The 16,573-nt window shown below is 43.0% G+C and overlaps 2 protein-coding genes and 1 long non-coding RNA gene across 12 annotated transcripts in view; 2 read left to right on the top strand and 1 right to left on the bottom strand.

The window, feature by feature from the left end:
- ITSN1 (intersectin 1) overlaps positions 1-10,318 on the bottom strand; it is a 220,210-nt gene extending 209,892 nt beyond the window's left edge. For 5 of the 7 annotated variants that reach the window (XM_078452815.2, XM_078452814.2, XM_078452812.2 and 2 more), the window contains exon 1: positions 10,034-10,318. The gene's annotated coding sequence lies outside the window, so the exon portion shown is untranslated. The remainder of the gene's footprint in view (positions 1-10,033) is intronic. The other 2 variants (XM_078452817.2, XM_078452816.2) reach the window with 2 other exon arrangements.
- Positions 1-16,573, top strand: part of LOC145715744 (uncharacterized) — a 136,417-nt gene that overhangs the window by 51,982 nt on the left and 67,862 nt on the right. The window lies entirely within an intron of this gene.
- Positions 10,995-16,573, top strand: part of CRYZL1 (crystallin zeta like 1) — a 33,460-nt gene continuing 27,881 nt past the window's right edge. The window contains exons 1-2 of one of the 4 annotated variants that reach the window (XM_060640425.3): positions 11,010-11,100; positions 12,668-12,752. The gene's annotated coding sequence lies outside the window, so the exon portion shown is untranslated. Of the gene's footprint in view, positions 11,101-12,667; positions 12,753-16,573 lie in introns of all 4 variants that reach the window. The other 3 variants (XM_060640422.2, XM_060640423.3, XM_060640421.3) reach the window with 3 other exon arrangements.

Here is a 16,573-nt window from a genome sequence, read left to right on the forward strand (position 1 = left end):
ATTAAAGCCGTACTTCTGGATTTCCAGCCTCTCTTGAAGAACTAGAAGGTATAGTAACAGCAACATGCATCCTCCCAGGGCCACGAATGAGTAGTCTGACAGACCCTGGGTTGCCCCATCCCTGGACCATCTTCAGTGCCCTGATCCCTAACACGCTGTCATGCCTCCCAGACTGAGAAGCTCACACACCGAACTTCCTGAGAAATTTGAGCAGGTTGACCCCTCACAGCGTATGAATAGTCATCGCTGGATAGTGAGAAAAGGCCCACTTTTGTTTTTCTTTTTCTTTTCAAAAGTTTTCTTCAATACACATGTATTGCTTTTGGAGTGAAGAAAAAAAAAAAAACAAAAAACGTTATTTTTTAAAATACCGAATCACAACTGCAATATTACTTCATCTAATGAGACCAAAACAACTAAAGATAACAGACAATGACTGTGGTTTAAAACTAATTGAACTAAGGAAGTAATGTAAGGTTACAATTACTGCAGTATTTCCCTCCCTTTGATACTAATTAAAACACCAGCTTGGACAGACAATAGCAGCGGTTTACAAATGAGACCTTCCTCAAAGCGAAGAGCTATAGACACTCAAGCCATAAAACACCTATTTTAAGGATTCAGTTCCCTATATTTGAAGTTTCTTTCACCAAAAAATGTAAACAGAAAATCTCTACCAGAAATCTGTATTTAGGGGTGCCTGGGTTGCTCAGTTGGTTGAGTGTCTGACTTCGGCTCAGGTCATGGTCATGCAGTTCATGAGTTTGAGCCCTGCATCAGGCTCTGTGCTGACAGCTCTGAGCTTGGAGCCTGCTTCAGATTCTGTGTCTCCCTCTCTCTCTCTCTGCCCCTCCCCTGCTTGCACATGCGCTTGCGCTCGTGTGTGTGTGTGTGTGTGTGTGTGTGTGTGTGTGTGTGCGCGGCGCGCGCGCGCTCTCTCTCAGAAATAAACGTTAAAAAAAGAAATCTGTATTTATAATACCAATTAACTTAATGCTTAAAGAGTTAAATTATTCCTGATCTTTACTTTACATTGTTTTATTTGATTTGATCAATGATGGCAGCAGTTTAACGAGAATGTTAAAAAGTTTATGCAAATCACCATGCTTCTCACCCTATCCAGAGTATCTTCACCGTAAAGAAAAACCACAAGGCTAGGTAGAATGTCAACATTCACAGATGATGGAAGGTAGTCAATTCAACATTTCTCTTGCTCTCCTGCAAGGCATTCCCCACATGACATCCAGAGTGATCCTTTTAATTTTTTTTTAACATTTATTTATTTCCAAGAGACAGAGAGAGACAGAGCACGAGTGGGGGAGGGGCAGAGAGAGAGATATTGAGAGAGAGAGAGAGAGAGAGAGAGAGAGAGAGAGAGAGACAGAATCCGAAGCAGGCTCCAGGCTCTGAGCTGTCAGCACACAGCCCAACGCGGGAGCTCGAACCCACGAACTGTGAGATCATGACCTGAGCCGAAGTCGTATGCCCAACCGACTGAGCCATCCAAGTGCCCCCAGAGTGATCCTTTTAAACAAAAGCAAAGCATGGAACTCCCCTGCTTAAAACTTACATTAGTTTCCTACTTCCACTGATTGAATAAAATCCAAACCAGCCGTCCCCTTTCTTCCTCACCTGTCTCTCCTGTGCTCACCGCACTTGGGTGACTCTGGCCTCCAGACAGTCAGGTCCTCAAACACTACTCTATTCAGCATGCTGACAACCAACTGCTGAGTGCTCATGCACTGTTCTAGGTCCTGGGGATAAAGCAGAGAACAACACAGACAAAATTCCCTGCCTTCCTGAAGCTTACATCCTAGTAACCTCTCTAACACGTTCTGTTCCTCCTCAATTTCTGTAATCATTTAAAGAACTTTAAGACAATTATAATGACTATATTTGAAGGTATGTGAAAATACTACCTATTATAAGTGTATTATCATTTTCTGACTTTAATAGTAATTATCATAAGCAAAGGAGACAGGAGAAAAAAAAGAGGGGGATCTTTACTCACAGAAACTTGATATACCAGGAATGGCACTGATTTGTCAATTTTTGAAAGTTTGTCTCATACTAGCTCTACGGCTTTTATATGTCAGTGACCAAAATGTAATATCTCAACTGTGCCCAAATACAGCAGTGGGGTCTAAACAATTCCAGAAACTGAAAGATTACTTGTTTTCAAAATCTATTATCTTAAGTTTGCAGCAGAAATTGATTTTTATAAAACACTGAATCCGGGGCGCCTGGGTGGCTCAGTCGGTTGAGCGACTGACTTCGGCTCAGGTCATGATCTCGCAGTGTGTGAGTTCGAGCCCCGCGTCGGGCTCTGTGCTGACAGCTCAGAGCCTGGAGCCTGCTTCTGATTCTGTGTCTCCCTCTCTCTCTGCCCCTTCCCCACTCATGCCCTGTCTCTCTCTGTCTCAGAAATAAATAAACATTAAAAAAAAAAAATTAAAAAAAAAACAAAACACCGAATCCACAACGAACAGACTTTTATCATAGATAATGCACAGGAACGGTGTTGTGTGTTTATACAACGGCTTATGATACAAAACAGGGCCCTTGTCAGAACAGTGTAACTGTTCGGGAAGTTTGCCTGGGAGAAAAGTAATGAGCCCTCCACACACACACACACACACACACAGACAGACAGACAGAAAAAACAAGGGGATCCACTGGCATCTTGTTTCCTATGCTTTTACCACAAGAGCCAGGGTCCTCCTGAAGTAGGTTGGTTGGAGCATGGCACTAAAAGCCAGGTGGCTGCATTCACTTCCATGAGCTGTATCCACGTCTTGCAAATCCATGCCACCGCTCACCAGGACACTTGCAGACCAAGGATGAACAAAACCATCACAGACAGAGAAACAAGGCAAAATACGCAGTAAAGCAAGAGGATCAAAAGCACTGCCCTCCGGTATGAAAGAGAGGGCGTTTAATTTTAACCACCAAGGATTAAAAAAAAAAACTGACCAACTGCCATGACCTTGTTATTTTCACAGTCCTATTCAGCTGAGTCCCAAACTCCATCACATCCCTCAGTACACACTCCTCGTAGAGTGAAATGTACCTGAGCACCGTTCCCACACAACCTTGGTGGAACCCCACACTACACAATAGTGAGAATGGGTGTCAGTGACCAACTTAACACTGAGCCCGTGGCAGTCCTACCTCAGCACAGGCAAACTCAGGCCAAGAGACCTAAAGCCAGAGCGATTTCACCAATGCTCTCTCTGGGCCAAGAAGCTAGTAAGATAAGCTGCCAATTATTAATTCTACTAGGAAAAGGTCAAAAGAGCACTGATGAATTTAAGTAGTTTAACGTGTTTCAAATTCACCTTGTTAGAAGGCTACAAACCTTAGCAACAAAATGTTAATGATATTCTACCATCATGTTTATTAGGGTTTTTTGTTTTGTTTTGTTTTTTAACGATCTCCCAATGGATCTGTGACATCTCTCCACAGTGAGGCCTTCACATTCCTGAAGTGAACTTCCAACAGGCTGCTTCAAATCTCCAAACTGGCCAACATCGAAATGTTTGGACAGACGCTCTGCTGTCTCCCTGATCGTACACCTGGATGCAATCATGTTTCCAAGGCAAGGCCACATTACAAGTGAACTGCTTTTTCAAATTTCACTAGTCTCCTCTGTGATTCTACTCCAGCTTTCCACGCAGGGGCACTTTAGGAAAACCACTACAGAGGAAAGACTGACAAGCTGCTGAGAGGTGAATGTTAGACAGTAGACGAGGCTTGTTGGTGAGCTAATTTATACTACTGACTTCTCAATCTTGAGAGGGACTCCAATTTGTACCCCGCCTGATCCATAAACTAATACATATCAGGGAATCTCTAGGTTATTCCAGAATAGAAATCAGGAATGTAAAAAATACCCCAAGGCCTAGAAATCACGTCCAGGGAACAGGCAATCCAGCACTGTGGCTGAGAGTTTGGGCTCTGGCATCAACACATCTGGGCAGCCACTTACTGGCTCTTTAAGTTCCTTAACTACTGGTACCTTAGTTTCCAAGGCGTATTCATCTAAAAAAGGGCAGTTTTGTAAAGATTGAGTGAGTTAGATTTGCAAAGATTGAGTGAGTGTTTATAAAATGATGCAAAAGGACTTGCTAAATGTTAACTATAACTATCATGGGTATATGAATTTTCAGACTTTCCAGATCCTACTCCTGAACAGGTTACATTAACATGCCATTCTTCTTCCTAAAAATAATAATAATTCACTACGTTTGTTATTGGTTAAGTCACTCTACAAAAAAGGAAGTAGGAGAGAACACAGAACTCTCATCCCCCACTACAAGAATGTAAACTGCTGGGGTACCTGGGTGGCTCAGTCGTTTAAACGTCAGACTCTTGATTTTGGCTCAGGTCATGATCTCACAGTTCGTGAGACTGAGCCCCACGTCCAGCTATGTGCTGACAGTGTAGAGCCCACTTGGGATTCTCTTTCTCTTTCTCTCTGCCTGCCCCTACCCCTGCTTCAGCTCTTTCTCAAAATACATAAACATTAAAAAAAAAAAAAAAATGTAAATTGCTACAACTTTCCTAAATGGCAATATGTATCAATAAAACCTTACAAACCAGCATGTACTGTACTTTGATTCTGCAACTTCGCTTCTAGAAACTTATCCGAAGGGAAAAAAATGTCTCAAGAGTATATAGAGATGTATGTAGGAGTACAATAACTATAGAGTTATTGATAACCTCGGGGGGGGGGGGGGGGTGGGGAAGGAAACAAAATGATGTCTAATAAAAATTAACTGGTTAAATTATCACATATAAAATGGGATCTTATTCAGTTATTAAACTTATAACTGTCAATATTGACACAGAAAGATTCATGGTAAGGTGTTATGTTAAGCAAAAATCAAAACAAGAAAACAAACAAAAAAAACCAAGTTACAAAATAATATGTTTAGCAAGATCCTATATTTGTTACCAAAAACTGTATATAAAAAGCCACATGCACACAAAGAGAGGGTTTGGAGGGATACTTACTGAGTTAGTGGACTTATGAGTATTTTATAGTTTTCTTTTTACTTCTCTGTATTTCAATTTTTTCTACCATAAAGATGCGATTTTTTTAACGTTTATTTATTTTTGAGACAGAGAGAGACAGAGCAAGCAGGGGAGGAACAGAGAGACAGGGAGACATAGAATCTGAAGCAGGCTTCAGGCTCTGAGCTCTCAGCACACAGCCAGAGGAGGGACTCAAACTCAGATCATGAGAGATCATGACCTGAGCCAAAGTTGGATGCTTAACTGACTGAGCCATCCAGGTACCCCGATGCGATTCTTTAAAATACAAGGGCTATTAATGGATTAGCAGTTTGGTTCTGAAATGTACAATTAAGCTAAAAGTGATGACAAGGTTTATCTTTATTTAGAACAAATATATACATATATATATTTACATAATATGTGATGGTTTATTAGACACTTTAAAAATTATAATGTTTATTTATTTTTTGAAAGAGACAGAGACAGAGTGTGAGCGGGGAAGAGGCAGAAAGAGAGGGAGACACAGAATCTGAAGCAGGCTCCAGGCTCTGAGCTGTCAGCACAGAGCCTGACGCGGGGCTCGAACTCACAAGCTGTGAGATCATGACCTGAGCCGAAGTCGGATGCTTAACCGACTGAACCACCCAGGCGCCCCTATTAGACACTTTTAATGGTTATTTTTCCAACTTAAAAATTATACATATTTAGTACCAAGAAATTAGCAAGAGACTTCTTTTTCAAGCAATGGATTTCTACTTACTACCATCAAGTGCAGTAGCACAAAAATTAAATGGATTAGCTTTTGAGTTTTATATAATTTTATATATTCCAATTCTTCTCATTATCCTAATTACCATTTATTAAGTGAACATATCTCAAGAACTTATGAAAGCACTTTGAAGTATTTAAAGTCAACCTACTATTATTATTCCCATTCCACTGAAAACACTGTAGCATTGAAAAGTTAAGGGATTAGAATAAAGTCGTAGACTACATACAGTCAAACCCAATTTTCTATAGAAATTTTACTCCTAGGGGCATGTACGTGGCTTAGTCGGTTGAGAGTCTGACTTTGGCTATTCGTGGGTTCGAGCCCTGCATAGGACTCTGTGCTGACAGCCTGGAGCCTGGAGCCTGCTTTGGATTCTGTGCCTCCCTCTCTCTCTGCCCCTCCCCCACTCACCCTGCCTCTTTCTCTCCCAAAAGTAAACATTAAAAAAATTAAAAAGAATTTTGGGGCACCTGGGTGGCTCAGTCGGTTAAGCGTCCGACTTCGGCTCAGGTCATGATCTCGCGGTTTGTGAGTTCAAGCCCCGCATCGGGCTGTGTGTGGACAGCTCAGAGCCTGGAGCCTGCTTCAGATTCTGTGTCTCCCTCTCTCTGACCCTCCCCCGTTCATGCTCTGTCTCTCTCTGTCTCAAAAATATAGAAACATTAAAAAAAATTTTTTTTAATTAAAAAGAATTTAAAAAGAAATTTTACTCCTATTCAGCACCCTCAACTACATAATAGAAGCTGTTATTTATGGGGTCCTACAATGGATTCTGAAAGAAAGGAGTGAAGGTCATATCATATTAGGATGAAAATGAAATTGGAAAACATACCAATTTTCTGTATTTTTTGTAAACCAGTTTTCACAGCATTATGTTGGGCTGATAGCGTGTCAAATGGTATTTTGAGATACTGATAACATAGTAATTTACCACCACACTGTGACTTAAATTTACATTTTGAGTCTCTAAGCAGATATTTTGATAGGAGCCTTCTTTCCAGCTTAACCACCTGGAGCGTTCTCTGCTTGGGAAAGGTTCTCTACTTCCAGTGCCAACCAAACTTAGAGAAATGACTGGGCACAGTAAATGAGGCTCCTAATTTATAAAATGGTCAGTGACCACTGACCACTAAGTAATAAGACCAATTTTACAAAGAAAGATTTTATTTTTTAATGTTTATTTGTTTACTAGGGAAAGACAGAGCACGCACTAGTGGGGGAGGGACAGAGAGAGAGAGGGAGACACAGAATCCGAAACAGGCTCTAAGCTCTGAACTGTAAGCACAGAGCCCTCGAACTCATGAACCGTGAGTCCATGACCTGAGCCAAAGTCCAACGTTTAACTGACCGTTTAACTGACCCAGGCGCCCCTTCCAGGCACTATTCTAATGGAGATAACAATGATGACCAAGCCTCTGCTCTTCTGAAAGGTATATTATACACAGGTGCATTACGTATCTGAAGGTCGTAGTCCGTTTTTTATTTGCAGCCGAAGATATAAAACTTCCTTTTTTAGGGGTTGCTGGGTGGCTCAGCAGGTTAAGTCAGACTCTTGATTTCAGCTCGAGTCATTATCTCAAGCCCCCGAATGGAGCACTGCACTGACAGCACGGAGCTTGTTTGGGATTCTCTTTCTCCTTCTCTCTGTCCCTCCTCCACATGCTCCCTTTCACGCGTTCTCTCTCTCTCAAACTAAATAAACATTAAAAACAAAACAAAAAAAAAAAAACTTATGCTGTTACTTAAAAAAATTTGCTATCCACTTCAGGACATGGCCTTAGGAGGTGCTCATCAAGATGGAAACATAATGCCAGCTGTTTTCCAACTTTACTATTGTGGGAGAAATTCCTGGAGAACTTGTTCAAAAAACTGATTCCAGGGCCTCACTCCAGGAGTCTGATTCTGAGGTGAGATAACAGAAAAACCTGCATTTTTAACAAGAACCTCACTTAATGCTGATCTATGCGATCTGAGATCCGGACTCTGAGAAACCCACTAGTAGTAAGTGGAGCCATTCAGAAGAGAATAGCTGTAACGGCAGTGGGATTTGAACTAACATAAACCCAACCCTCGTGTAACTAATTCTGTATAATTCACAAATCTAGCAAATTAAAAAGATGAGAAGAATGGAGGAATTTACCAGCATCTCCTCAACGTCTTATGGCAGATTTGAATTTGCCTCAATCTAGGCATTTGGTGAAAAGAAGAACTTGAATTCTACCAATAGAATCAAGAATTAGGAAAAAAGAAATTTCTAGTCAAGTGCAAAAAAAAAAAAAAAAATGCTAAGAGGGACAAACATTTCAGGAAACTAACTTGCTACCACTCATTTTATGCCCTATTTCACAATGCTTAGTATCTGAACAATCCACAGGGTTCCAAAGTACATCAAAAATTTGTTCATTTCCTCTCTTACTCAGGCAGAATAATAATAATAGAGTTTTGTGAAGGTGCCCCGTGTCTCAGCAATTTCAACAGATACATTCTTAGATAAAGAAATACCTTTTTAAAAAAGTTCTATCAGAAATGCTCCTTACTGAAGCTACTTAAAGTAGTTTTAAATAGTTTTAATGCAATCACTAGATTAGTGTTCCTCATTTCCAATTTAGATTACTTGAAAATTCCTGGGTTCTTTACCAACCTCCTACAGAAAGAATTCTCTTCAACATTACAAATACGTACATTTTTGGTTATAAGCAAACACCTATCAGTGCAACATAAATATTTCAAGTAAACTAGAAAAAAAAATGTTTAAACAAAAACAGCATTTTGGTCTCTGAGATAGACAGGTAGAAATCCTAACCTTAAAGGGGTTGGGGGGTGATTAAGCCTCTGCACCTTAAGTAATCTAAAAATAAAGGTATCCAGGACAAATACATTCCTCCCATTTTAGAGGTTAAGAGTAGCACTTCACAAAACAGCTGGCCTGCTGGGTCCTGGCCCCAGTTCCTAACCTCAGATCCTGTCCACTACATAATCCATGAGATCTCTGAGCCCGTTCTTCATCCATTCAAAGGGATTAGTAACACTGCCTCTCCGTTAACGGAATTGAGATTTTCCAGACGCATTTGTTCGTACAGTGTTTTTATTATCTATTCTTTTTATTGTACTTGCTTTTATTACTTGCACGTTTGACCACGGACACAACAAGAGTAGGATGCCAGGAGATAAGCACAAAGAAACGCATCTGCCGGAGTGCGCATATATTTAAAATTCCAGGCTGGTGCTGCCTTCGGAATATCACGGATGATGACAAAGTTCTAAAGGAAACTTTCATATTAAGAGGCTATCAAAAATCTCCGTAGCCTCCCACCCAACAGAAAAAGACGCTAATTTATTTCTTCAAAAGCAAAGCCTTCTTTGGTATGAATCACAACAAAAGATGCCCATAGGAAATGTTATCTGCGAAGTTGTTTTCTAATCCAAAGGCAAACAGAAGTAAAGGAAGGTGCAAGCCATTCCTCGCTGGTTTCCTTTTCCTGGGAATTCTGATTACATTTCCTCGTTCAAGCAAGAAGAGACCGCAATTGTGCCTCGGGTCCACACCATAAAACCGCGTCTGTGCGTAAAGAAGGGAAGGAGAGGCGGCAGACACCGGGGACGCGCTACCACCGAAAGGAGAGCCGCTTTCTGTTAAATACCATCAGTCAGCCGAGGCAGGACGACTTAGGGCCAAACGGCATTGACCGCCCTTCACTGACAGGGATTTCGCAGGCACACGACACAGAAAAAGAGATGAGCCGGGGACTCGAGGCCCGAGGGAGAGGCGGGCGGCGCGATGCCGCTCCCCGCGAGCTCCGGATCCCCGGGAGGCTGGCGGGGAGGCGAGGCTTGGCCGGCCCGCCACGCTCAGGCGGCGGAGGGCAGCGAGGTCAGCCCTGGAAGGGCCGACCGCTCCACGCCCCCTGGGGAGGGAGGGGACCCCGTTCGGCCGGCCGGGACTGCGGATGCTCATTCAACCCGAAGCCCGTCCAGCGGCCGCCACCCCCTTGGCCCGCCGCGGCGTCCCGGCCTCCCGACGCGGGCCAGCCGGCCGCCCCGCCGCCGCCCCCGGAGGCTGGGGAAGGACGAGGCGCAGGGGCGGCGGGTGCCGCGCCTCCCGGGCGCGCGGCAAAGGCTGAAGGGCGGCCCGAGGGGCGCGCGCCGGCCCGAGGGACGGGCGCCCCGGGCGGCCATCGCGCCGACCCCTGCGCAGACCCCCGCCCCCGCCCCCGCTGCCTCCCAGTCCAGCCAGCTCCTCACCTCATCTCCAGGCGGGTCCGCGCTGCCGCCCCAGGGACAAATCAGTGCAGCTCACTTGCGGCGGAGAGGGACGCAGGAGCCTCAGCCCAACACACCATCCCCGCCCGCCTGCCCGCCTCTCCGTGCGTCCCGGAGCCCGCTAGGGATTCTCCCTCGCGAGCCGCCGTACTACGGAGCAACCAAGCTGCGCTCCCTCCCCTCTCCTCCGCTCTTCTCTACCTCCTTCTCTCCCTCCCTGGCTCCCTCGCTCCCACGTATCTCCTCATCTCCCTCCGTTGCCTCTCCCGCCCCCTTCCACCCCTCCATCTCCGCCCACAGATGGGTGGGGACGAACAGTCGGCCAATCGGAAGAAGGGGTCCGCACCTCCTTACCGCCCCCTACCGCTACCCCCGCCCACCGCAAGAACGGGAACGGCGGGCCGTAAAAAAAAAAAAAAAAAAAAAAAAAAAAAATGGAAGAAGACGGAATGACAGCCAAATAAACCAATCATCAAGCGCAAAGGAGGCGGGGACTAGGACTCCCTCTTCTCCCTGCCCTCTTCCCAGAAGGTGTAACCAGAGGCTTCTGGTCTGGGATTTCCCTGACCGGAGTTATGGAGGTTTTGTTCCAAGGTTTTGTTGCATCTGTCCGTTGTCGTGCGAGGCAATAGGATGCAGTCAACTAAATTAGTTACAAAAGATTTTAAAGGAGAGAACAAGGAGGCGAAAAAGAGGCGGGCCACACTCCAGGGAAGGTGGTAGGGCAAATGGTTGGAATGAGGAAGGGTGTGGTCTTTAACATAAATTTGCATAAAACGGAACCTATCCGGGAGACTACAATTTCGTCCATGTATTTCGCCCCTGGTGTGACGATTCTCCTTCAAGCAGAGCATTCTGGGAGGTGTAGTTCCGAGTTCGGTTGCTATAGCGTTCTCCACAGCCTACGGTTCACGACTGACGAGCGACCTGCCCAATGGGAGCAGCGCCTGGGCCAGCAGGGGCGGGCTCTCTGCAAAAGGACTCCAAGGTGGCGGGCGGTGGCGGTGGCGGTGGCGAAGTTGCAGGCGGTTGGGGCGGCTCGGAGGCAGGTGAGCCCCCGGATCCGGTTTCTGTGTCTTGGGAAGCGGGGCTTTGGGCCTTGGACGCCTTGCGGAACTGTGCAACCCTGGGCTGAATGGTGGTTCGCGTTGCACCCCAACCCTAGACCCCCTTGGGCCCAGGCCTAGCTTAGCTGAGGCGGCTGAGGGGCGGGAAAGACTTGACGCGATTTCCTGGTCTTTACAGGTTTTGATTATAGGTTTTATCTCAGTTTGCATCTCCCTCTACCTTTATGGAAGCAAAAGTGTGGCAGTTCCCTTCCGCTGAATCCCCCAGATTGAATTTTTGCCCTCTGCTTTCTTTTTGTTCCTATAATTTGAGTTTTCCTTTCGCCCGTACAGTTTCTCTGCCACCACTTTTTCCTCCTTCACTTTCCTTTTTCGATGAGCAATTACCTAAAGCAAGGATATTCGCATTCATGTGATTATACGGCCAGATATGCCCTCTTACGATAAACAGCGAAAAACTCTGGAGCGACGTGTAAGAATCACCTCAGTACCATGTTGACGCGCAGATGCTGACTCTATAGGTCTGGGCAGGGCCTGGGAGTCTGCATTTCTAACAAGCTCCCCCGGGTGCTGCTAGTCCACGTCGCGAGTGGCGAGGCTATGCATCAGCTCGGCCTGATACAAATATAATGCGAGGCACTTAATTTTGACTCTTTTGGTAGCCACATTAAAAAACATGAACAGAAACGCGTGTGATTAATTTTAACAATATGTTTCATTTAAGTCCAAAATTTATCATTTCCACACCTAATCAAATACTTTAAACGTGAAATATTATAAATTATTTTATTTAAAGTATGCTCTATCCCGAATGCGGGCTTGAACTCACAACCGCCCAGAGTCCCATGCTCTACTGACTGAGCCAGCCAGGTGCCCCAATTCTTTTTTTTTTTTTTTTTTTTTATATGGTCTTTGAAATCCAATGTGTATTTTACACTGACAAGGCATCTTAGTTCTGACTAGACATAGTTCAGATTTTCCTTAGCCACCTGTGACTAGTGACTGCTGTTACTGGAGAGCGCAAGTCTAGATGGTGTATGGTTGCCCACTGCAGAAATTAGAAAGTGTTATGGGGCGCCTAGATGGCTCAGTCGGTTAAGCGTCCAACTTCGGCTCAGGCCATGGGCCATGATCTCACGGTTCATGAGTTCAAGCCCTGGGTCCCAGCCCTGGGTCCGGCTCTGTGCTGACAGCTCAGAGCCTGGAGCCTGCTTCGGAGTCTGTGTCTCCCTCTCTTTCTCTCTGCCCCTCTTCTGCTCATGCTCTCTCTCTCTCTCTCTCTCTCTCTCTCAAAAGTAAACATTAAAAAAAGAATTTTTTTTTAAATCTGTTAAAGATCAAAGGGTTGCATGTGCCCAAACCCTCTGCTGCTCTGTGAGATGGGCCTCAGAACAACTTTAGAGCTTGTCTGCCCAATATGCAGAAATAGTAAAAATAGCCAACACTTTTTGCAGGGTTATTTTGTGCCAGGTGTTGTATTGAGTTCTTTGTGTGTATTTAATCCTTACAGCAACCCTTGGAGGTAATTACTATTATCTCTATTTTGTAGATAACGGAATCGAAGGCCCAGAAGGTTAAAACATTAGCCTGAAGTCATACAGCTAGTAAGTAGGAGAACCAGGATTCAAATTCAGGTCAGTTTTGACTTATAAATCCTGTCGGCCCTTGCAGTATATAATTTTTATTTTCCAGTTTATGGCAGATGAAGTGTTCAGATTTCAAACAGAGAGGGTTCCCTCATACAAGTTCAATTTGTCCGTCAGTTGCAGTGAAATATTTTGGTAGTTTTACGACTCTCCATTTTTTTTTTAAGTAAGCTCTAGCTCAACATGGGGCTTGAACTTAGGACCCCAAGATCAAGAGTTGCATGCTCTACCGACTGGGCCATCTCCTATATTATAAATAGTAATAAAAGATATAACTTCCCCCAATAGTATATCCGGGCAGTAATGGCTCTTGATTCATTTGTGTGCCTCTCTGAAGAAAGGGGGTGGGAAAGCTTAAAAATTCTTAGAATGTTTCACTGTGGAATCACCGTGTTTGTTGGTTTTGTTTGTGGTTAAGTCTTTTTGTTGTTTTTATTCTTAAAAATGAATGTATTCTTGCTCCTGTGACCTTCACATTGAATATTTCAAAGACAACATTATGATTTTTCTAGGCCCACCAAACAGTACTACGCTGAACTAAGGAGATTTATGATTAGAAAAGCAAAATGACACATACTAAAATATGATCTTTTGCTAAATATTTATTTCTATTTTTATATGTTGTAAGAAATATACATCTTGTGAATTATTTTCTCTTTATGTTGGATTTATTAGTACATATTTAGTCAAAATTACAGTTATTTTGCTTCTGAAGCAAGAAATGGTTTCTTAAAGATCCTATGGTGGATTGGAAAATTAAAGAAGCATTTACAAACAGCGATAATGTTAGTTAAAAGGAAGATTGTTTCAATCAATTGGAGAAGGGAGAGTGTGGTAGAGGTTTAGAAAGGATCCATCCATCAATCGCTTATCTCCCTCAGTACCCACCACCTGCATTGTCCCAGTGTCACATGATTGAGCTAGCATAAAGGGGAAAAGGTCTTTCATCACATCACACCATTGCCACAATCAGAAGAGGCTGTCGCTTTAATATGGTCATCATATCCCCCATTCTCTTCAACTGATGCTTGAATCTTGTTTGTGAAGCCACTGTAAATGTGTATCCAGCCTCTGTATAAATCCTTCCAGTGATAGGAACCATGCAACTTCATGAGTTTTCCTGTTTTAAATTAGATATCTAAAATGTGAAAGTAGAAAGTTCTTATAACACATGTTATTAACTTGAAAAACTTTTCAGGGTTTAGCCAGGTGGGAGTCCTATGACAGCCCCTTGTGTTCCCCTCTGGTCAGTTGTATGCAGCTAGTGCAGTTGTGTGCAGCAAAACACCTGTGTGCTAATTGTTTCTGCAGTGTCCTTAGGTTATACAGATTCCCAGAGCCTGTTGTCCAAATGCAGAGAAGTCCTCTAATTATTACAACCACCCGTTTACCTCCTTCTTTAAAAACCAGAGCTGGTTTTATCTAGTTAGGACTACCACATTCTGCACAACCTGAAAAGTAATGACATTTGAACAAAACCTCCAACTAGTTACTTTGATTATGCTGACCATATATATTTTTTAATTTTTTAATGTTTGAGAGAGAGACAGAGACAGAGTATAAGTGGGTGAGGGCAGAGAGAGAACACAGAGGACACAGAATCCAAAGCATGGTTCCAGGCTCCGAGCTGTCAGCACGAGCCTGATGCAGAGCTTGAACCCAAGAACTGTGAGATCATGACCTGACCCAAAGTTGGGTGTTTAACCGACTGAACCATTCAGGCGCCCCTGGTGATGCTAACCATATTTATTAACCAAATATTTGGGCATGTGGTCTGACATATTTCTTTATCTGATATGTGGATATATATGCAAATTCCCACAGAAGAGTAAGAACATTGTTAAAACTTATTTTTTTTTTTAAAGAAGGCATTTTTCTGGAGTCACTTTTTTTTTTAATGTTTATTTTTGAGAGAGAAAGAGAAAGCGTGAGCAAGGGAGGGGCAGAGAGCGAGGGGGGCAGGGGATCTGAAGCAGGCTCTGTGCTGACAGCAGACAACCCAATGCACGGCTCGAACTCAAAAACTGTGAGATCAAGACCTGAGCTGAAGTTGGACACTTAACCGACTGAGCCACCCAGGCGCCCCTGTTAAAACTTAATATTAAGTCACCTCTTCAATATAACTAAAGAGTTACCCATTACAATCGAGCCAGCTAGTATGATAATGCTGTGTACCAGTCCTGGCATGATGATGAATATATGGGGCCATATTTTAGAGTAGACTTCACGTTTTTTCTGTAGTTTAGCTGCTTGACAGTCAGTATATCCTTGATATTCTTAAAAAGCAGGTGGGTTAGAAATATTATAACTGAATCCTGACCCCAAGTGGCCGCAATGTTGCAAAGTTGGTGTTAGAGACTAGTAGAAATTTGAGCACATATGAGTTCGGACTTTCAGGAATTACATTTTCCATAGAGTAACAGATGGATTGGATGAGGGAAGAAGTGAAGCCACTAGGCAGTGGCCCAAGGCATTGAGATGTTAGCACATCCCTTGTGGTAACACCCAACAAAACCAAAAGTAAACGGGTGAGCCGGGACGTCATAAAGGAAAAGGAAACCTTATGGTCAATAACTTAATACAGAGGAAGGAATTATGATAGAGTCCAAAATATCCTTGATGACTTAAGATTGGTACCACAAAATCTTGTTTTGGGGAAAGCTGACTTCGGTTTTATGCCTGTTGAATTTGAAGAAGATCTGAAACTCTCAGAACACTGGGTTTGAAAGTGTAGAGGTTTTATTTACAGTTATTTACAATTATTAAAGATGAGCTCCTTGAGGGTTTAGTGTTGCAGAAGAGCAAATGGAGTTCATGTTGCTGTTATAACTAAGACGAAATCATTTGAAATTTTTTCCCATTGATTTTTTAGAAATCCCTTTAAAGATCAGTATTTTTCTTTTAATTTGTTTTAATGTTTATTTATTTATGACAGAGAGAGAGCGAGAGAGCACATGAGTGAGTGGGGGGTCGGGGGGGGGGATCGGGAGGGAGACAAAATCTGAAGCAGGCTCCAGGCTCTGAGCTTGAACTCAGAAACTGTGAGATCACGACCTGAGCTGAGGTCGGACGCTTAACCAACTGCACCACCCAGGCGCCCCAAGATCAGTATTTCTTAATTGCTTTTTTTGAAGTGTTATATTCAAGTGTTTCTTCTTTGCACCAAAAATTATTTAAAATAGGTATCTTTTTTTCAAGATTTTATTTTTAAGTAATCTCTACACCCAGCATGGGACTCAAACTCACAGTCTTGAGATCAAGACTTAATCTTGATCTCTGACTTAATTTTTGTTTCTCCAGATTTTTTAATAGGTTTATTGTGCAACCATTATAAAAATTTAAAGTATTAAAAACATAATTCTCATTTTGTGGACTTATGCCAAATATGTTTAAAATTTGACATACCTTGGTTAAACGTCCTGGTTTCCACTTGAGTCATGATCTCACAGCTCATGGGTTTGAGCCCTCCTGCGAGCTCTGTGCTGACAGTGCAGAGCCTGCTTCGGATTCTCTCTCTCTCTGTCTCTCTGCCCTTCCCCCCACTCGCGCTCTTTCAAAATAAATAAGCTTATAAAAATAAAATAAAATCTGACGTACCTGGAAAAATATAAAATCTTTATGCTTATAGGGCATATCAGCCTATGTTTTTAAACAGATTTACTTTCATTTAAGAGTTTTCTGTAGCACTTCTTCACAAAGTTTACTGTAGAACATATTTTGAAGTTATATGACACCCATTCTTGGAAATGGCATGGTAAGTATTATATTCTTTATTTTATATTTTTATTTTATAAAATATCGATTTTATT

This window comes from Panthera onca, chromosome C2, assembly GCF_046562875.1.
Source record: "Panthera onca isolate mPanOnc1 chromosome C2, mPanOnc1 haplotype 2, whole genome shotgun sequence".
NCBI classification, from domain to species: Eukaryota; Metazoa; Chordata; class Mammalia; order Carnivora; family Felidae; genus Panthera; species Panthera onca.